Below are 23,573 nucleotides of genomic sequence, written 5' to 3'. Positions count from 1 at the left end.
TATCTATATGCATAATGTTTACTTAAAAGCCTGCACCCAAAACAGTGTTTGCATTTTCTCTTTAAAACATGGGAATGCAAAAGAAAAATTTGGCTCAAATGCCTTCATCCAAACATTTACTAATATTTTGATATATATGTATATCTCTCTGTGTGTGTATATGTGTATGTGTGTGTATGTAAAACATTACTAACATTTTGATATATATGTATATATATGTGTGTGTCTGTATAACATTTACTAACATTTTGATATATATGTTTACGTATAGATCAAACATTTTTCTAAGTAATATACGTTCATTCCCAGCAACAATTTCATCTGATAGCAAATGCTTCTTTGATTTTAAAAACATCATACAAATTTTTTTTATTTAAATAAGCCTTTTGCATTGTTGACTCCCCCTGTTGTATTATGAAGATGACTTTGGTGATTTGGAGGTTCTTGCTAATGCTGTGTTAACAGTTCTGTAATGGCATGCTTATAGCCCCCCATGTTTACTTCCTTAGGCTCAGATCCAGAAGGCAAACATGCTGACTCGGCATTTGCAGCATCTTTGAGGTTTCCATTGTCAGGGAAATCAGCAGTGGGACAGTAGAAAGGTTCACTTTCTCTTTCTGTGGTCTCACTACTCTTTAGAAGCTCTGAATACTCAAAGTGAGAGAATATATACAAATTCTCTAAACATGCCTCTTTCATATCTACTGTATCTCAAGTGAGATTGTACCATGCAGTGCATGGCTATATAGAGTTGTTACAGATGAACTTTGGGATTTTGTTTTCCTTTAAAAACATTACAAGATAATAATAGATGTCCTGTATTCTGAGCATCTGAGATGCAGTGAAATATGATGGCCCAACCCAAGCAATTTGAAGTGTTGGCCCAGCTTTCCCTACACCCACCAAGCTTCTGGGGACCCGTTGCCCCTGCTAACCACTTACAGCAAGCTCAGTGTGTACAAATTCAATTCAACTCTAATTCATGTCTCCCTGCATATGGTTTGGGGAATACAGAGATGAATGTGACAGGGCTGAGAAAAACTTAATTAGGAAGGTCATTGCATTAAAACCATGTAATGAATTTTACCACAAACCCTTTGTGGAATGAGGCAGAATATAAAGCAAACCAAAATGTTATCTGTATAGAAGACAAATAGACATGAATTTTAAAGCATCTGTCCCATGTTTCCTTGGTTGTCACAGAAAACATAACTGGACTGAGCTATCTGCAAAACCAAGAGCCTAACCCTTTGGGAAGATGTGATTGCTGCTCCGTTTAACCCACAGAATCCCCTTTTTCTTTTTATTCACATGGCCAACTCCTTTTCAGTCTCCAAAATGTCCCTTGAGAACCTGGTCCGACTCCAACTCTCTCTCCCCACTCTCAGTCTGAGCCCATTCTCTGTGTTTCCATGGTGCTTCCACAATGCTTGGTACTTTGGTGAGCACCGAATACACACACCACAGTGTCTACTGATGGACTCTAAGCAAGAGGAGGTGGGTGGCATCGTGTTACATTCGTAAGCAAGATCCTTGGATAATCCTCTTCTACCCAGTCCTAGCTATGCACACCGATCAGTGTTTGGGGAGGCTTCTATTGACTCAGCCAGTTATGTGAATATCAATTTTCCTATCTGCAAATGGAAGCTACTATTGCCCAGTTCAAGGGGCTGTTTGAAAAATGGGTAGTGATAGGGAACAAGAAGCATTTGGCATAGGTGCTGTCCAGTGGACTGGCTTACTGCCTATGTATCTCTGCCAGTGTGGATCAATGACCTCTGAGGGGCTATATATTATATTGCTACCATGATGGTCCCCAGCTACCTGGTATGAGTCTATTTCCAGTACAGGTATATTTAAGTTTTCACACCATGCATGGTGGAAAGAAATGAGAAAATGGTTTTCTCTTTGGGGCTCAGGAAAATCTTTTTTTGCCTTGTGAGTGCCCTCCCACTAACTATAGAGACAGCTTTTGTTTGCTTGAGACTAGTGATGTGAAAAGCAATCAGAATGGCAGTTAGAATCTCAATAGACATGTTTTTAAAGGCAATTGTACATAATAAGAAACCTATGAGTGATTCTTAGTTCTTATTTTACCCCTTACAAGAGGCCTTCTGGATGATGGAGAGAAAAAGAAACCTCACCTCCCAGCTACCTTTGCATGTTCCTCAGTTGATTTTATGTGCTTCTCATCCTCACTCCAAGTGGCATGTGATCGGTTTTAGGAAACCTTACTAAGCAACATGAATGATATTGGGGTGTAATAATTGGATACCCAAATGGATAAAATGGTGTTTCATCAATGGACCCCAGTAATTATACTAGAAGATATTAACCGTCTCACAAAGGACAGGGCTGAGCTCTCATAATGTAGACAAAGCCGAGACACAAGAAGGACCCCACTCTAAAAGGTTAATGCATCTCACCTTGCTTGTTCCCACACTCATGGCTATAGAGCTTGCTTTGAGACAGGACTCCTGGAATACTGTTGACTAGGACCATAGGAAACTTGACAGCCACAGCTCCCATTTGTTATTCAGTTCCAATTTACCAGGTGCAGACACTCTCTGTCATTTACTCTTCTCAGAGGACCTCCAGTGGCGTACACTTGTTACACAGTTAAGAGAGTAAACAACTTGCCTAAATTGCTGAGGAAGATCAGAGTATGAAAATCAAACCTGCAGAGAGGTCAGAAGTTAGGTCTCAAATGAGCCAGGTTCCAATATTTGGTCTCTCCTTGGAATTATCTCTGCTTTCCTTTCCTCCCTACCCTTATTTTTAAATTACATTATTTTAGAAAATAACATGAAAATGTTTTATATATATATATATGTATATATACATATATATATATACATATATATATATAATGTACTTAAATTCACCTCTATACTCAATCATGTACCCTTCTTGTAAATGCCCCCACCTCCCAAATAGCTTTCTTCTACTTTCAAGCCTCTTTTTTGCCTTTAATTATCTTATGTTGCAAGGGGCAGGACTGTCATAGTGCTCTTTTGGAGGTCAAGGGACAACTTGCTGGAGTTGATTCTTTCTTTCCACTGTGTGCACTGCAGGGATTGAATGTAGGTTTCAGGCTCTTTCTTTCCGCTGAGTCATACCACTCATTCCAATATCATAATTTAAAAACTTGGATTTTGCATATGAGAGAATATACACATCGTATTCATTTTTTGAGTTTCACTTATTTCACTTAAGGTGGGAATCTTTAATTTTATCCATTATCTTGACAATGACATGATTTTTGTTCTTCTAAGTGGATGACTAATACCACATCGTATGTTTAGTATGTGGTGGTTTATCCATTCATGGGCACTTAGGCCTATTTTATGACATAATGATTATGAGGAGAGCAGCAATGACAATGGGCATGCAGAAATCTCTATTACATCCTGACTTTAATTCTTTTAATCATATATCCAAGAGAGATAAAACTCAGTCACATGGTAGATTTTAGGTTTTGGAAGAGGTTCCATGCTTCTTTTCATAGGTTCTGAACTACCTTGTTTTCCTATTTGCACCCCAATGAATTGTATTAGATCCTCTTTCCCATGGTCTCATCAGCCTTCACTGCGATTTGCTTTCTGGATGATGGTGATCATTCTGACTTGGGAGATAAGAGATCCCAGAGTAATTTTGATTTCATCTCCTTCAGGGATAAAGATTTTAAACAGTCCTTCATCTATTTATCATCCTTTCTTCTTTTGAGAATGGCTGGTCAATTCTTTCTCTTGATTGACAGGGTTAATTCCTCTGTTTATTAACTCTTGAGCTCATCATATGCTTTAGGTTATTCATCCCTTGTCAGATTAACAGCTGGGAAGATGTTCTTCCACTCTGTAGACAGTCTCTTTACCATGGCTATTGCCGGCTTTGCTGTGCTGAAGTTCTGCAACCCAGAACTCATTTGTTAATCCTTGAGTTTCTCTCCTAACTATTGGAATCCATTTCATAAAGCCCTTGCTGCTGGTGTGTATGTTTTGAAGTGTTTCCCCTCTGCCTTTTGCTAGCACCTATCAAGATTTGGGTCTTCTATTAAGGTCTTTGATCCCTTTTGAATTGATTTTTATACACAGTGAGAGGTGTGTACTTTCATTCTTCTCCATGTGGATATCCAATTTTCCCTGCAGCTCATGCTGAAGAGGTTTCACTTCTCCAGGTTATGGTTTTGGCCCCTTTGTTCTAGGTCCTATCTTATTCTATGAGAATGAAGTGATGTCTGCTGCATTAAGAATGCTGTCCTCTCAATGGAGCTGAGGGGTTTGCAGCCCCTTAGGACGAACAACAATATGAACTAACTAGTACCCTCAGAGCTCCCAGGGTCTCAGCCACCAACCAAGGGGACTGCACGTGGAGGGGTCTGATTGTTCAAGCAGCATGTGTATAGTAGAGGATTGCAAATTCGATCATCAATAGGAGGAGAGGAGCTCAGTCCTGTGAAAGTTCTGTGCCCCAGTGTAGGGGAATGCCAGGGCCAATAAATGGGAGAGGGTGGGGTGGCAGGCATGGGGAGGGGGGAGGCAACAGGGGTTTGTTTTTGTTGTTTTTGTTTGTTTCTTTGTTTTTTGGAGGGGAAACTATGAAAGGAGAAATTTACATGTAAATAAAGAAAATATCTAATAAAAAAAGAATGCTGTCCTCTTCTAAGGTATATGCCTATTTTACACTTTATATTTTATATATGATATTATTACATATATATTTTACATACATAAAATATATGACAGACATACACACAAACACACATATATGATATTATTACTACCTAGCATATTTGGGGAGTTTGCAGTAGTGGCTGCTCTTTAAAGTGTGGTTTAAAAAGCCCAAGCAGACTTGAAACTCGATACGTAGCTGAGGATGACCTTGAATTTCTGTGTTGGGGGCTAGGGATGCATGATATGTCATGGCACACGTGTGAAGGTCAGCGGACATCTTGTGCAGTTGGTTCTATTATTTCATCACTTGGATTCTGCTTGCAAGTGCCTTTACCTGATGAACCATTGTGCCAGTTCTACTAAATTCTCATACTCCTCTCCCCACCTCCTAGTGCTGAGATGTTAGGCATGTACCTACCACCTGGTTAATGCCGTGCTCGAATCAAACTTGGGACTTTGTGCATGCTAAGCAAGCACTCTATCAACTGTGCCACATTCCCCAGCCCCTATGTTGATATTTTCTACAACCTTCTTCCAGACTTTACATGAAGCATGTATCAAACTTCTTTGAGTTCTTTCAACAGTCAGTCACACCCTTTTGTGTCTCCTCTCCTTCCCTCTCTACTTCCAGTCCTCTTTCACCTAGGGTGCTGATTAGTTTTCAGTTTTTGTTGCCAACTTGGTAAAAGCAAAGCAAGAGTTGTCTGGGAAGAGGGGGCTGCAATGAGAAAATGCCTCCCTCAGATTGGCCGTAGGCGAGTGTGTAGAGAATTTTCTTCATCAATAATTGATGTGGGAGGCTTGCCAATGCTGCCCTCTGCAGGTGGTCCTGGAATGTATAAGGAAGCAAACTGACTAAGCCATAGGGAGCAGGCCAATAAGCAGCATTCCTCTGTGATCTCTGCTTCAGTTCCTGCATCCATTATTTCTGCCATGTTTGAATTTCTGCCTTGGCTTCCCTCAATAATGGACTGTGATTGGAATGTGTAAGCCAAATGAACATTTTTCTCCCCAAGCTGCTTTTGGTCATGGTGTTTATCACAACAATAGAAAGCAAACTGGGACACTATCTAATATTTCATAGCTAGTATATTTCTTCTTTGGAGACTTTATTTTATTACGGTTCACCACCACCCCAGATGTTTGGAGACAGCTGCTTCTAAGTGCGTCCAGGGCACCTTGCTCTTCTCTGAGCTGGTTTATGTGGCACAGTTAGGTGTTGTATAGCTGTCATACTCTTCATTAGGTGATGGCAGTCCATTCATGCAGCTGTCATAAATTCCATCCTGGGTGTTTATATGAAACAAGAACTTATTTTCCACAGTTTCAGAGACTGGAAACTCCTAAGATCAAGGTCATCTTCTGATGTGGTGGCACATAAAGGTCAGCTTTGTGGGTTATAGACATTGTCTTCACATGATGGAAAGTGGCCAGGATCCCTCTAATTCTCCTTGGTAAGGATGGTAATTTCATTCCTGATGGCATCCCATGACCAGTGTTTGCTTAAAGGTCTCACTTGATAAAATTATCACCTTGTGTACTAGGAGCTCAACACAGTAAGTTTAGAGGGACAGGGGGACACTTCAAGTACTAGGTCTAAATCTTCAAGACTCACTGATGCACCTGGCAACTAGGAGGAGTTAATCACACAATAATGAGAGAAATGAGCCAGGTCTTACATGACTGGAGACCAGGGATAGAGTAGAAATGCCTGTTGTCACAATGGTGATTCCAGCCATCCTTCCACACCAGCATTGAGACCCAGCTTCTCCAGATTCGTGTATTCAGCTCCCCCTTATGCACACACATCACCAAGGGGAGACCTGGAGGAATGTGCTTTATGTGGGAACAATAGCCCTGTCTCACCACAGCCACACCTTCCACTTAAAAAATGTTTGCTCTCTGATTTCTCTTTCAGCTCTGGTGAAACAGGATACAACTTTCAAATATTTGATTTTAAGATTGGAGCTACAGCTAGACCTAAACAAGTTGCCCATGCATTCTTTGAGGCCATAGACCTGGTGCAACACACACACACACACACCACACACACACACACACACACACACACACACACAAGTTTTGTTTGCACTTGTGAAAAAGTCTCTCTTATAACCCCAGGGCACCTCTGGGCATCTATTTGTTACTGTAAGACGCAAGCTCTAGTATGGGTTTCATCTAGTATGGGAGGCTTGTTGATCTGCTTGAAATGGAAAACTCACAACAAACCTAGTAGTCGTCAGGATTGCGAATGCTGTGCTCATGATAGGTTTTTTGTTGTTTTGTTTTTTTCTTTTTTTTTTGTAGATATTTTCCTTATTTACATTTCAAATGATATCCCCTTTCCCGGTGGTTTCCCCTCTGAAAAGAAACAACAACAACAACAACAACAACAACAACAAAAAAAAAAAAAAAAAAAAAACCTATTCCCTTCCCTCTCCCCCTGTTCACCAACCCACTTTTTCCCACTTCCTGGCCCTGGCATTCCCCTACACTGGGGCATAGAGCCTTCACAGGGCCAAGGGCCTTGATGACTCTGCTACATGTCCAGCTGGAGCCCTGAGTTCCACCATGTGTACTCTTTGGTTGGTGGTTTAGTCCCTGGGAGCTCTGAGGGTACTAGTTAGTTCATATTGTTGTTCCTCCAAATGGGCCAAGGCCACATTAATGCATGTTGGAAAAGTGGGGAGAAATCTCAAAGTCACTTTAAATATCTTTTTCCTCAAAGAAATAATTAAGGTGCAGTGTGGACCTGCTTTCTAACCAGAGAACTGGGGTCCCTGGATACAGACTTCATGCTACTCTTCTTAACCGAGAGCAACTTGGGCATTATCCAGGCTACTCCTCAAGGATCTAATATGTTAACTGAAAAAAACATCCTTTAAAAAATAACTTTACAAGCAAACAGTTCATCCAACTGGAAACACATGGGATTATCTTCCAATCCTTTTTACTTCAAATCTCAGCTGCTAAAGCAAAGGGGGAAAAAAAAATCCTGCAGAATTTCTCAAAGCCAAGGCTGAGCTAGTTACAGTTCCAAGGCAGAATATGACCAACTGTAATTAAGACAGCATACACTCGAAATTCCCATGTGGGATATTTTGGTACACTTAATGCAGCTGTAGGTAGACACACTGCTTCCAGCTCTCCCTCTGATTCCTAAGAGCTCTTTAAGACACCAGCAACTGGAGTAGCCATGAGAGATATTGTTTTACCTGCTCCTCCTTGAGGGGATGAAACCTCCCTGTGAGACATCTCTTGGCAGATGCTAGGTGACTTGTTTCCCTCTCCTCACTGTTCTGTGACCTTGTCGATCACACTCATAAATGTGTCCACGAAGCAGTGCACAATGGGGAGGAGAGGATTCAGCCCCTGGACTGCTGGCCTCTTGAGGCTCTCTATGGCGCCTATTGTCCAAAGGTTTGCTATCTTAGGCATTTCAATTTATCTCTTAAAATGAGGATAGGTGGCTTACAGGGGGATATGCTGATAGCTCTAGTACCCAGATGAGTTTGGGATGGAAATCCCAACTCACTGGAGATGGATTTGAACGAACACAAGGAGGAACAGAAAAAAGTGATGTGGTTTGAACAGTTACTTAAATAGACGGATTGAGCCTTTCCAAACGACTTAGAACAGACATAGCTGTAGATTCAGAGTAAGGGAGATTCAGAGTGTGAAGCTCCCTTGAAGCCTAAGGACGAATGACAGGGAATTCTCCAGACAACCAGATCTGGATGAGCTTCAAGGCTGGAGAAAGGAGATTGGCTCAACCACTACACTCACACACCAGTATACATACACACCCATCTCTACTCACAATTCTCTTCTAAACAACAATCCACACCAAAGACTTAAGGAACTACCTTCTTCATTAGTCAGTGACTAAGATAACCATGATAGGTTTCTCAATTACATAATGCTGTTGTCTGGTGGAAAGAGGACCAAGCTAAGGCATGGCTAAAACTCATAGCCATAAACTCAGGCTCACTTTGGACAGTTGCATTTCTTTCAGTCACTTACCTAGTGTTTAATTGCACCTATTGATAAGAGAGTCGAATTGACCTGGATTCCCTCCTCAAGGCTTCTGGTACTTCCTGGAAGATAATGAAAAGCTACAAAAGAGGACCATCTGAGAGAGAAGGAAATTTTAAAGTAAACCCTTCTTGAAACAATTGAGCAGAATAGTCTTTAACTCTTTGATTAGTACTGCCTCTGGTCAAGCCTAAGTCAACTGAGAAAGTTTTGCCCATTTAGAGAGACTATGAGATGGCTCAGCAGGTAAAGGTGAAGGTGCCTATGCTACTGCCAAACTTGATTATCTGAGTTTAATCTCTAAGATCGCATGGTGGAAGGAGACAATGGAGTACTGCTAGTTGTCCTTTGAACCCTGCAAGTGGTACACACACACACAGAGAGAGAGAGAGAGAGAGAGACAGAGAGACAGAGAGACAGAGAGACAGAGAGACAGAGACAGAGACAGAGACAGAAACAGAGAGACAGAGACAGAGAGACAGAGACAGAGACAGAGAGCCAAGCTCTTCTAAAAAGAGAGAGGTTATTAAGGAGGACTATGACTTCTGGACAGCTCTAAGGTTTGTTATATATTCTTAAGAAATTTTTCTTCAAAGCTTCAGGGAGATCTCCCATCTTCTTACCTCCACTTCCCATTGTGTGGCAGGAGAGTAACAAGCGGGTTGAGTGTGCACTGAAAAACATGAAGATCGGAAACAAAAGCATGCCCACATAAAACATTTCCATCCTGTTGTTACATGCCACCGCGTTATTTCAGAAGGTTCTGGTTTGGGTTACAGAGATATCGCTGTCCCCTTTGATCTCTAGTCATTGAGAAAAGCACTAAAAAAACAAAACAAAACAAAACAAAACAAAACAAAAAACGATCCTTGGAATAATAGCGGACAGAATTTCTAGGCTACTCTGGCAAGGCCAAATGAGTACCAGTGAGGATTTGCATTCACTGGGCACAGGAAAGGCTTTATTTCTGGAAAACGGCTTAATTATGGTGTGGGTGAGAAACAGCTTTTTCTGAGTTAAAAGGGAATGACGTGTGGCATTTGATCAGCATTTTCTTGATGTTTAGTTACACCCAAGAGATTGATCTCTAGCCTTCATCAAAAGAACAATAGGAAGAACAATAGAAGAACAGAGAAGAATTGTTTTAGACTTACAAGCCAGCAAAAAGAAATAAGCACAGGCTTTACATGAATTAGAGCATTACAACAGAGGCCAGGAAATAGAGCAATGACAAGAGCCAGGTATGGCCCTACTTCTGTAATTTCAACTCTTCCACCCTTATCCTCTGGGTTGATAGCTTACATTCATTTTGTATCGGTGTCTTTGTGAGCAGGGCAGAGCAAAGATCCTTACCTTGACTTAGGAAACCTGTTCAAGAAGGTTGGCTAATTCTCTCGGGGTCCCAAGATGGTGCTAGTTTGCTCAATCTTCTTCATAGCCCTTCTCCTTCTCTGTCCCACTAGAAAGAGTATGAATTGTGTGCTCCTCCCACAAACAAAGACCCAGACATGCTGGTTTCTATATAGCTAGAAAGATGCTATTTGGTGACCTATAGTATCCTTAGCCTGTCACACAGATTCTCCCTTCATCCTGAAAAAGTGAAAACTATTTTTTTTTTCTGCTGACATTTCATTCCTTTCCATTCCTCCATGGTCACTTGCTTGGCTGGCTCCTCACAATTCAGCTCTCCGTCTTTGCCAGAATCCTTTGCTGTGGAAGCCTTCTGGGATATCCAGCCCGAAGTAGCTCTTGTTCTTTTCTTTGAAGACATAACCCTGATTTATGTTCTTCATAATAGTGTGACTAATCAGAAACTGTTCATCTATTGGTTTATATGTTTCTAATCTGCCTCCTGCCTATAGAATGCCAATTTCATGAGGCAAAGAACCACCTTCCAGTCCGTATCCCCAGTATCTAATACTCGGCATACAAATAGGTGTTTAATGTAACAAAACTGATGGGAGCACTTACTGGATTCGATCCTGACTATTTATCTTGGTTAGTCCTAGTGTAGGACTGTGATATAGATGTGATTCCCACGTGACAAATACAGGAGCTGAAGTTCAGAGACATGAAATAACTGCCGGAAAAGGCAAAGACAAATATAAACCCAGGTACATCTCTTCCCAGGACCATACCCTGCATCTGCAACTCACTTTCTTTACACATTAGATTATTTTTTTTAATTCTTGAGCTTATGTTAAAAACAATTTTTAATTAACTTTGCTATTTGCCACAACTTAAAAACTGCATGAATCAACATACTACATGAAACACCAAGTTTGAGATAAAATATCCAACAATTAATTCCTAGCAAAAATTCCTTCCTTCCTTCCTTCCTTCCTTCATTTATTCATTCCTTCCTTTCTTCCTTTTTTCCTTCCTTCCTTTCTTCCTTCCTTCCTTCCTTTCTTCTTTCCTTCCTTCTTTCCTTTCTTCTTCATCCTTTTGCTCCTTCCTTTTTAACTATGATTTTTTTCCTTCACATTTCCTCAAAGTGTGTTTCCCTTAAAGTAATTTTGGCAATTGTTATCTGACTTAAAAATATAAATCTGGGAAAAGCTAATACGTGGGTGTGATTTTAAAATCATGAAAATCTACTTGGAAATGATCACAGGAATAGAAACAGATACACAAGAGAAAAGTAAATCAAAGTTGTTGTGCCTGGTGCCCAAGTAAAACAAGACAAAACTTACCCAAAGCCTTGGCTGCTGTGTGGATGCACAGAAGACACTATAAAGAATTTTAACTTCTACTTCTGGAGCCATGAAGGCATGGGGAAGAGATCCTATCTACTCAACTATGCAACACTTAGGATAAGTCCAGACTAAGTAGAAAGGTCAAAATTGATTACTGAAGTCTACAAAGTTCTAGAGTAATGTGGGCTCTCTGTAATTCTCTGCTATTCCAAGCCTAGAAGAAAGGCTTGACAGTACGAAGGCTCTGCAAGGTATTTAGGGTGTTCATTGGATGTTAAGCTTAGTGCATGCCTGTTGGCCAGGCTCATTATAGAAGTAGCATTTGTTGTTCAAGTTATCTCACATGCATAAGAGAAATTTTATTGCCAGAAAGCATTTGCTGGAACATCTGAAAGAGCATCTATGAGAGAAGACTAAAGATAATGGGCAATATCAAAATCCAAGATAGAGCCTAGGACTTTTAGCTATTGCCCTATCAGGAGATAGACTAAATTCTCTTCCCAAAATGAAGCTTGAAAACTAGAAAACACTGTCATTCGCAACTGTTTCATGCTTTGAAAAATCATCCAATATATAAATAGTCTGAGAACTATTTCTCCCTTTTAAACTACTGGGATCACTCAGATGTGAGGACACACACCTTTAATGCCAACCTTTTAAGAATCTGACACAAGAAGATAGCAAATTCTAGGCCAGCTGGGACTACCTAGCAAGACCCTAATCTGTCTTGGTTACCTTTCTGTTGCTGTGATAAGATACCACGGCTGAGACAACTTTTAAAGAAGCTGTTTAATTTGGGCTTATGGTAGAGGGCTAGCATCCATAATAGTTGTGCAAAGACATGGTGGCAGGAACAGCTGAGATCTCACATGTCAGACCAGACACAGGAAACAGAGAGCACACACCTGGAACGGCATGAGTCTTTTGAAACTTCAAAGGCTGTCCCCAATGCCATACTTCTTTGAACAAAGCCATGCCTCCTAATCCTTCCCGAAGAGTCCCCAACCAACTGGGGATCACAATAGGAGCCATTCTTATTCAAACCACCACACTATCTTAAATAGATAAATAAATAGATAATAGATAGATAGATAGATAGATAGATAGATAGATAGATAGATAGATAGATAGATAGATATGTGTATATGTGCATGTGTGAGGGAGAAGGGAAAGGGAGAAGAAGTGAGAGAGAGATAGCACACTGAGCTTCATATAGGAATAGTAAGAATTTGAGATATTCTGGCCTGTTTCAATTCAGCTTGTAGGTTCTACGAAAGTAGGGCAAGTTATATTGACCAAGAGTTTTTATGTAACAGGGACTAGTGTATTTGGAGACCTTACAATGTACAGTCACTACAGAAATGATGGCCCTAGAAAAGGCTGGGTTGAGAAGGCCAATGGCTACCCTATGGAGAGGTCATAGTTATATCTGGGAACTGTCTTGCTGACTGAAGCTGTACACATGGAGACTATGTATGAGAAAGCAAACCTAAGGTTAATATCATGTACATATCAGGCTTAAAAGAATCCAACAGGAACAAGAAACTGAACAAGATTTTAAAACAGCCTGAATTTGAATCTGTGCTTCCAAGAGAGCCTACTTCAAGGAATGGAGGTCTTGGTGGTTCAGGTTTTACAACACAGCTGATATATAGTCATTGACAGAAGAGGTTTAGGCTAGGGGGAGAGCTATAAACATAAACAACAGTGGTCACCAAAGGAAAGCATATCAGAACTCGGAATAGCTACAAAACATGATCAGCAAAGTCCCATTTCAAAAATAATATACTGAAACATGCCAAGCAAGTGTGGCTCACAGTCAAGAAAAGAAATGAGCAATCACAATGATCTGGTGTTACAAGGTAAGGTAGTAGGCAGACAAAGACTTCAAAGCACTTATTATGAATATGTTTTAAAAACTAAAGTACCTGAAAGAATTCAAGGAAAGTGGTATAACAGGAGATTGGCAGATAGAGGTCTGAAATAATGGCCTGAGGAAGACTGAGAGGTGGCAAGTGGAATGTCTGGTAGCAGATGACACAATGGCTGCAAGAAAATCCACTGGGCCTTCCAGTCAGGAGATAGCTGGTCTCCCAGGAGTGCTGACAAGCCTGTGAGCACAGGTAAGACCACCACTTCTGCTCAGAGGGATCCTGCCAGAGACATCAGGACACAGGAACCGAGCAGCCTGGGAGAGGATCCTCCAGTTTCTGTCTGCATCCAGAGCTGATCCTGTGCCAAAGCTCTCCACACCCAAATTCCTCCCAGAGAAAGCTGGTCTCCCAGAAGTGCTGGACACACCTGTGAGCACAGGTAAGACTACCACTTCTGTTCAAATTCCTGGCCTAAGAGGGACCCGCCCAGAGCCATCAGGACACAGGAACCAAGGAACAGCCAGGGACAAGATCTTTCTGGTTTCCATTTGCACCCAGAGCTGACCCTGTGCCACAGCTCTCCATACCCAAATTCCTCCCAGAGAGAACTGGTCTCCTTGGAGTATGGACACACAGGCTTGCAGGAGGGACAAGCCACAGTCAGAGACTGCAAGACCAGCTAACATCAGAGATAACCAGATGTCGAGAGGCAAGGGCAAGAACATAAACAAGAGAAACCAAGACTACTTGGTATCATCAGAAACCAGTTCTCCCACCACAGTGAGCTCTGGATACCCCAACATACCAGAAAAACAAGACTCTGATTTAAAATGACATCTCATGATGATGATGATGATGATGATGATGATGATGATGATGATGATGATGATGATGATGATGATGATAGAGAACCTTAAGAAGGACATAAATAACTCCCTTAAAGACATACATGAGAACACAGGTAAATAGCTAGAAGCCCTTAAAGAGTAACACAAAAATTACTTTAAAAAATTACAGGAAAACACAACCAAACAGATGAAGGAATTGATAAAACCTTCCAGGATCTAAAATTGGAAATAGAAACAATAAAGAAATCACAAAGGGAGACAACCCTAGAGATAGAAAACGTAGGAAGGAGATTAGGAGTCATAGATGCAACCATCACCAACAGAACACGAGAGATAGAAGAGAGAATCTCAGGTGCAAAAGATACCATAGAAAACATTGACACAACAGTCAAAGAAAATGCAAAATACAAAAAAGCTCCTAACCCAAAACATCCAGGAAATGCAGGACACAATGAGAAGACCAAACCTAAGGATAATAGGTATAGAAGAGAGTAAAGATTCCCAATGTAATGGACCAGTAAATATCTTCAACAAAATTATAGAAGAAAACTTCCCTAACCTAAAGAAAAAGATACACATAAACATACAAGAAGCCTGCAGAACTCCAAATAGATTGGGCTAGAAAAGAAATTCTGCCTGTCACATAATAGTCAAAACACCAAATGGACAAAACAAAGAATATTAAAAGCAATAAGGGAAAAAAGTCAAGTAACATTTAAAGGCAGACCTATCAGAAGGGACCTCTCACCAGAGACTATGAAAGCTAGAAGATCCTGGTCAGATGTTATATAGACCCTAAGAGAACACAAATGCTAGCCCAGGCTACTATACCCAGCAAACCTCTCAATTACCATAGATGGAGAAACCGAGATATTCCATGACAAAAAGAAATTTACATAATACCTTTCCACAAATCCAGCACTACAAAGGGTATAATAGATGGAAAACAGCAACACAAGAGGGAAACTGCCTATTTTGGACAGGGACAGAAGATTAGCAATCATGAAATAAGAGTCTCACAGGAGAGAAAAGGTCACTGAAAGCCAGATATGGTAGTGTACATATGTAATCCTAACACTTGGGAGGCAGAAGCAGGAGGATTGCTGTGAGTTGGAGGCCAGTATGACCTACAAAATGTGTTCTAATCAGGTTACATAATGAAACCAAGCCCACAAAAAGGGGAATGTAAGGATGGGAGATGGAACAGGAAAACAATTGATATAAAACTTTCCATATTTGTTTTTGGGGTTTTTTTGGGTTTTTTTTTTTGTTTGTTTGTTTTGTTTTGTTTTTTACTAAAGTAACTTACGCAGCCATGTATCTGAAAGAAACAAAATTAGTTTAAATACTAATAGGCCACCTCTTGGTTATCATGGCCAAACAGATAAGAGCCAAATCCCAAAAGAAATTCCTTAAGGACAGCAGGAGAAAGGTGACTCATTGTAGAGGTGAGCAATGATACAGCCCAGCTGTGTTTTCATCAGAAGCCACTGGTGGCAGAAGGCAGAAGAGTGACATACCTGAGATATAAGAAGAAAATACTGTGAAACAAGAATTCTGTGTCAAACAGAACTGTTCTTAAAAGATGTAAGCAGCCGGGCAGTGGTGGCGCACTCCTTTAATCCCAGCCCTTGGGAGGCAGAGGCAGGCGGATTTCTGAGTTCGAGGCCAGCCTGGTCTACAGAGTGAGTTCCAGGACAGCCAGGGCTACACAGAGAAACCCTGTCTCAACAAACAAACAAACAAACAAAAGATGTGAGCAAAACAAAGATGTTCACAGATCAACAGACACTGAGCATATGAGTGACTAGCAGACGTGCCTGACAGGAATGAATGAAGGGTGGAGATTCTTTCTGCACATGTGGCACCAGAAGGTGACGTGGAACCACAGGAAGAAAGGAAGGCTTTGCTTGATAAATACGAGCCCATCGATACATTTATAACATTACCCCTGGTTTCTTTAAAATATAGGCTTACATGAGAACTGTTTTAATACCATGTTGTTAGGTATATAATAGTAATAACACAAAGGAGAAAAGAGAACTATGTTGTTACAAAGATTCTATATGGGTCCTGTACATGAGGTTACTGTCTCTCTAAATCATATGAGCTTTGCTTATGTTGCTGTGGAGAGCCTTCTTTCTTGGTGGTTTGTCTCACACTTCTCCTCCTCCTCCTTCCTCCTCCCCCTCCTCCTCTTCCCCCTCCTCCTCCTCCTCCTTCCTCCTCCCCCTCCTCCTCCTCTTCCTCCTCCTCCTCTTCCTTTCCTTTTCCTCCTTTTCCTCCTCCTCCTCCTTTCCTTTTCCTCCTCCTCCTCCTCTTCCTCTTCCCCCTCCTCCTCTTCCTCCTTCTCCTCCTCCTCCTTTCCTTTTCCTCCTCTTCCCCTCCTCCTCTTCCTCTTCCTCCTCCTCCTCCTCCTCTTCCTCCTCCTCCTCTTCCTCCTCCTCCTCCTCCTTTCCTTTTCTTCTTCCCCCTCCTCCTCCTCCTCTTCCCCCTCCTCCTCTTTCTCCTCCTCCTCCTCCTCCTCCTTCTCCTGTTCTTCTTTTTCAGGGATCTCTGAGCTCTAAGTTGAGGGATTTGATGGAGATATCCTATGTAAGGTTGTGAGAACACTCCTTTCTAAGGAGCTAGTAATTATCAGTCCATTTTGGAAACCTTTAGTATAAATGACACCTTGCAAGGGGCCATATGGGTTTTGCTGGGCTGGGCTGGGCTGGGCTGGGCTGGGCCCTTTGTGAGTGTACTGTGACTTCTGGTCCCATGGCAGTGATCTCATCATGTCTTCACAATCAGGCTTTGTGACAACCATAGACAAAGCAGTGAGGAGGCTTCCCTGTCGTCCACATACACGAGGGCACTGTATGACCATACCTAAAACACAATCAGTTCTACCAGGGCTTTCCCAGCTGAGTACTTCTAGTCCTGCAGACTACTGTGAGACTTGTATTTCCTGTGGTAGTGGAGGACGGATATGACAATGAGCAGGAAACAGCCTGAGCCGCCATGTTTGTTTATTAAATTATGTTTCCTAAAAATATTCTAGTATCAATGTCAGAGGAAAAAAATTCTGATCTCAAGACCATCTTGATCAAGAGAAAGAATCACAACTCTCACCTTCTGAAAAAAAACCTAGATGCAGTCCAGGCTTTGGCACTAAACTTAAGTGGTTTCGTTCATCATCCAAACCCATTCCTTTCCAATTTTGTCCTTAGCTCTTTATCTTTCTTATTCTGAAAGTTGGATTCTTTTAGGGTTCCAAAGTGATTCATGAACCTTATGGATCTTCACTTGTCCACATGACTGCTTGGTGATGAGTAAAAAGAAGGTCTGCTGCTGGATTTCTAAGGCAAGAAGCACCTCGTCTCTCATTGGTCAGAAGAGAGTCATCCATTTGAACTGAGCACGTGCTTACTGGTGCTATTCTAGAGCTAAGAGTAAAGTGTATGGCCTCTAAGTATGTGGGATGCATGGCAGAGATGTTACTATCCGGATGAAAGAATGTTTTTTCTGTGTGCTGAGGGGATTAAACTAGCAAAAGCCCATTATCCCATCAACAGGAAACATTGACTATTGTGAAGTCAGTGGCAATTAGGCCCTAAGCTCCTGCCCTGTCAGGCTGGAGAGCCCCAGGATGCTGAAGGGAGTTTGGGAGGGAGTGCCAAGAACACTGGGATGCCTCTTAAGACCTAGTTGGCAGCCCAACATGTGAGTAACTCCAGAAGAACAGGGGGGGAGAAAAGGCCGATTGTGAGTATCATTCTGACAGATACTGAAATCCCCGGAGAGATGTTTATGTTAAACAGGATGGCAAAAAGGTAAGAGGAACTTTCCCAGACACTTTTGGAGAACCAATACTCACAGTGCAAATGATAGCCTTTGACATCGTGTGAAGAACAAACATGCAGGCAGAAATATGGACGAGGGTGCAACCTACTTAGCCCTTACATAGGCATTGCTTGGAGCAGGTGCAAGTCAGCATAGTGTTTGAGCGCATAGGCTGAGATGCTTCCAAATCTAGGAACAAACAAATGCAAGCTTTGTCATTCATCCACACCAACGTGTCATACAGAACATGAGGATGCACTGTTTGTGAAAAAGAAGTGACACATTTTAAAGAATTAGCAGCTGAGTAAATTAAAGCACACATCCAAGAGACTTAACGTCACTAGAAATGATTCTTAGGCACAGTTTGTTGTCATTGTTAGGGTTGTTGTTAACTCTAAGAGGCTCAAAAGAGGTAGTCTCTGTTCTTAAGGTGCCTGTCACAAGCTGTGTGACAGGTGGGTAATGAATGTCACCAGAGAGGCAGAATTGAAATGACGACATAGCCTCAGGAAGATGAAATCCCTTCTCTGTATTAGCGCTGAGAAACTTCACTGAATGCTGCAGATAGGATAGTGGTTAACTGGAAGTGACATCTTTGGGGCCTTTTTTCTTGTATCTTTTTTATGAAACCAAATCTTAAGCTTCACTACAGAGGTTGTAAGAGACAGATACATGAGCCACGTCATTTGCACGATCGTGTTCTCTAAAGAGAGGGAGATGCCACGTGTCTCCTCTGTTCTGTCATCCCTCACACAGGAGATGGTATCATTGCTGCATGCCCACGTGGCAAAAGGAGAGGCTATTTGATTCATGGTTTAGTTGGGGCTATTAGATTGTATTCCCAAAGGCATTTGATAATCTGTTTAACTGAACACAGTCATTTGTCTTGTTGCTGACTACTTAGCAGATGGAATTGTGTTTGGGTAATTATTATATGGATATTAATAAGACATCTTTTATTAATTAGCACTCCATGAGGTGTGCTTTTTAAAATAGAAAATTCTAGGTTGTTTGGAAATATTAATCACTGTTGCTAGATCTGTAAATAAGTATTTGGATGCTATTCATTCTGAATTTGTTTCTCTGGATTTTTTTTTGAAACCTCAAAAACATAGGCTATAGCTTGCACATTGTACCCTGTATCACTCCCGCAAAAACAAACAAACAAACAAACAAAAAAAAAAAACCCAAACCTGATTTCTATGGTTTAGTTTGCAGAAATAGTCATGGACATATTTGATTTCATTTAAATGTTTTTCATAGAGGTTTTTATGGTCAAAGGATAAATTACTTTAAATTTGCTAAACTATGCCTCAAGAATAGCTTTCTAATACAATGAAAGGGCATGTGGCCATTTTAAAAAAAAAAGATGGATGGATAGAACTAATACATTTACTCACTCCCATATACATAAATACATGCACACACACATACATACACATATACATATATGTATACCTACATACAGGTACACATAAACACAAACACATATATACATTCCTATGCACACATAAAGTGCCCAAGGCTGGGAACAGGCTGGTAGATGCTTCCTCCTGGTCTGGGATTCTCTGTGTATAGCCAGCATCTTTTCTCCTTACATACATGTACCAGCTATCATCTGTAAAATCGGTCTGATAGAGACTGACAGACATGCAGTTATGTACCAAAACGCAGCTTCCTATGCTCCACTATGCCAGATGGAAAGTGCTGCTGAGCGAAACCTCGTGCGTTGTTGCTGCCTTCCCTGAAGAGCCCAGTAGTGGCTCTCAAGAAAGTATGATTTCCACCAAAGACCTAGATACTACATGGTTTTCTCCTGTCTGCACATACCGTGGTTGACGCTTTGAGCACATTTCCTTATCCCCCACTGGATATATCTGTGCTCTGCTCTGCCTTACTGCATATATCAAAGACAGCCCACACCAAGAGTTTGAAACCTAAGTGACTAGTTATTGGAGCAAACATCAGGCTAATTTGTTACTCCATAAAATTTAAAATTCACACAGAGGAAGAAAATACAACCTTTCCATGTGGTTTCAGATAGAAAAAAACAAAAAAACAAAAGCAAAAGTCCCCAATACTCACTTTCACTTAAATACTGGTTCTATGTCACGAATTATGTACAAGACTCACATTTTCTCAGTTTTCACTAATGTATCTTAAGCAATTACTCATGTTTAGAAGCCCATTATATAGATGAACAAATTCATGATGAGGATGTCATGGAAAGTGACACAGCTATTAAGAGACAGGCTGTGTCAGCAGCTGCCGTTGAATGAACTAACTCAATTTTTTAAATGGATGTGTAACTCAGTGGCCAATTTTTCCATTGTGACAAGCTTGCAAATTGAACTAGTGAGCTTTTCACTTGTAGATCAAACGTTGAGCTTCTCACTTGACCACATTGTAAGAATCTGGAGCTGTAGTTTTAGCTATCTGTGGGGATATTAAGAAACCTGTGTCCAGATGAATGTCTGTATGGCACACTGTTAAAGGGGTGTGTAAACACAGTTGGCTGCTGCCCCATAGAAGCAAGCATCAGTCTGGAAGAATGTACAGATGCTGTGGCATGTCTCAGCTGGGTCTGTCTTTGTTGCCTGGGCAACCTCTCTAAGAATATAAGAAGCACACTGTATTCTTTTCTCTTTTCTTTTCTTTTTTCTTTTCTTTTCCTTCCTCCCTTCCCCCCCCTCATTTCTTTCTCTCTTTCTTTCTCTTTCTTTCCTTCTTTCTTTCTTCCTTTCTTTTCTATGTAAATGTGTAGGCAGGGTCAAATAATACTGCCTGTATCCGCTAGCACTTATAGCTGAGAAGTAGAAGCCATGTTTCAGGATGGAGAAGAGAGGCAATGCATCCAGATTCTTTCCTGTGGCAATGACATCAGACAAGAGAAAGATCAGCTTCAGGGATCCTAGCAGCCTTTTCTGCAAATTTGTACTCTAAGATAAACAGGCTACACTAATTTTTTTTTCTGTGATAGCTGTAAGAAACATTACAGAGGCAAATGCTGCAATGTGATTGTGAACGGTGGGTTTGGAAATCCATCTTGAGCTTAAAGCTTGGCTTCTCAATTTGCTAATTGTGCACCCTTAGGCAACTTATTTAACCCCTTTTAACCTCTTTCCCCATCTTAAAAAACTGAAAACACTCCTGTAGATTTTGCATATAATTGATTTCCATTCATTTATTCAGGGTCGATTTATGTGTCAAGCATTTAACTAGAAGCTAGCGAAACAGCATTGAATTAGGAATGGTGCCAGTCTCTGCAGAGGCCACATCTAGTATATATTTTGCTACTTTTATTGTTGCTGCCATCACACACTCAACTGTAGAGAGGGTCTACTTTGGCTCTGTGTTTGAGGATGTTGTCCATATGGTAGGAAAGCATGGTGGTGGGTGCAAGATCAGGAGGCTGCTTGCTCATATCTGGAAGGATTGGAAGGCAAGAAGAAGGAAGAATCAGGGTGGACTGTAAACTTCAAAGCCTACCGCCCAGCAATCAAGTCCTCCAGCCAGACCCTGTGTTCTGAAACCACATAAAACAAGTGCCACCAAGCCAGAGATCAAGGGTTTACATATGTGAGCCTGTGAGGTGACATTATATATTCTCAGACCATATCAAAGTACATATCTAAACAGTCACTATGAGTAATGAGCTAGGATGTAGAAGACATGGAGATGAAAATGACAGGGAACCTCACCCAGCTTGGGGACTTAAAACAAACTTTCTAATAAAAATACATTTGGATCTTAGAGAAGCCTATGGTTTAGCCAGGCAAAACTCAGAAGAAATACAGTTTATAAATGATCATATTGAAAGACCAGAATACAAGAGAAACAACAAAACACAGAAGGAAACCAAAAAACTCCAAATATTGATAAGCCATTCCAGAAGTATCCAGAGCATCAGGAGATTCAGAGATAGCAGAGGTAAGAGGGGACTCAAGAGAATTTCCTGAACTTGGTTAAAATGTTCAGCCTTTGCCATAACAGGTAGGCAAAGATTTTAGAGGATGAAAGTGCAAGTGGTGTATAGAGCTGGGAGAAGCTCAGCATAAATGGTGCACATACACAGGAACTCACAGTGCCAGGCAGGTGATGCCATTATCCTCAGCTTATCATCATTACTCCTCTAGTTACCACATGAGATAAAAGGCAAGAATTCTACCTGCGCTATGAAAAGAAGTTTAAGGTGGCTGCACCTGGAAAGACTGATAAATCCATCCTTGACAAGCAGCAAGGCAGGGTGCCGAGCCCAAAGCAAGCTTCTCCGCAAGCATATTCTTCTTCCTCGTTTCCTCTGCTCGTCTGCCTCTCAGCCCCCTCAATGAACTCCCACGCTTGTTAAGCAGTGAAGTCATAATTCTCTCTGGCAGTTCTGTCATTCCCATAATTGATTCTTTGCTGGAGCTTAAACATACAAGAATGCAGGTGGACCAGATTATATGTTTGCAAGGGAAGCCAAGGGCGTTGGGCGGGGGGAGGTGGGTGGGAGGACAGGAGTGGTGGAGAGGAGATTCTAATGCCCCAGGCTGGAGACAGAATCTATGAAATCAGAGACTGTGAGATGACATGTATTCATTCACTGGGGTCAAATTGCTCAACGCTTTAGTGTCAAATACTCTGCATTCTTAGGGAGGGATGACAACTGTGGGTCTCAGTGAGAGAGGAGGAAAACCAGACTGGTCATTTGCAGTTCTTAACACTGTTGACTTTTCTTTACCTTGGGTCTTCCTGTGTTTAGATTATGATAGAAGACTGTGCTAAAAACTTACAGAAGTAGAAGAATATTCGTTGTAAGTCATGTGGTCAATGATGAATTTGTAGCCTACTTGGTTTATGGAAAACGGTGAAGGGGCCAAGGCGGTGAGATTCTGATACCCATCCTGCCATGCTTGTGTGTCCTTAAGCATAACTCTAAACATTTCTATTAAATGAAGATCCTTATCTATTAACATAAGTTCCCACTTAAATCAATGATTGCTAAAGACTAATTAAGAGAAAGGCACACATTTTAGTTTGGGTTCTGGAGTTTCTACACCATGCTGGACATAGAATGACCCTGGCTTGAAGCAGATAAATGGTAGGGAAAGCTACAGATACTTGATGGGAAAAATACAAACACAGATAATTCCAAGCAAGAACAGGCTACAAGGGCCAAAGAGTGACACCAGGAGACATTACCACAATACTCCAATGAGAGAAGTCAGTATAGAGTGACACAGCTGTGCATCATGAATCTATAATCAGAGCACTCTACTTGGAATACCCTCCATGCCATATAGTAGCTACATACTTCAGCTAAAGAGTCTTTGGATCTTAGATGCCAATATTATACCAGGTCTTGGGTCTGACCCTGGAAAGTCAATAGCCACACGGCAGATAAAGAAGAAGCCAGGGGAATCACTTGTTTCCTTAGTCACTCTCTACCAAGTACACATAAACTGCATTGTTGAAACTATTGAATTAAATATGAGACCTACTATACCATCGAAGGAAGAGAACATTCTCTCAAATAGTAAAAACAAAAAACATGGATAAATAAAAAGCAGGCACTGCCTGATTAAAATCTCAGCTTTTCCATTTGGTATTAAATAACTCAAAAACACAATTGTCCTT

The 23,573-nt window shown here is 41.1% G+C and overlaps 1 protein-coding gene and 1 pseudogene across 3 annotated transcripts in view; both read left to right on the top strand.

Moving 5' to 3' along the window:
• Ppp2r2b (protein phosphatase 2 regulatory subunit Bbeta) overlaps window positions 1-23,573 on the top strand; it is a 417,822-nt gene that overhangs the window by 102,038 nt on the left and 292,211 nt on the right. The gene's annotated exons all lie outside the window — the stretch shown is intronic.
• The window catches only part of LOC116087768, a 38,306-nt pseudogene continuing 32,471 nt past the window's right edge, over window positions 17,739-23,573 (top strand).

This window comes from Mastomys coucha, unplaced genomic scaffold (genome assembly GCF_008632895.1).
Source record: "Mastomys coucha isolate ucsf_1 unplaced genomic scaffold, UCSF_Mcou_1 pScaffold13, whole genome shotgun sequence".
Taxonomy (NCBI): Eukaryota; Metazoa; Chordata; class Mammalia; order Rodentia; family Muridae; genus Mastomys; species Mastomys coucha.
This window is presented reverse-complemented; position numbering and strand designations above follow the sequence as displayed.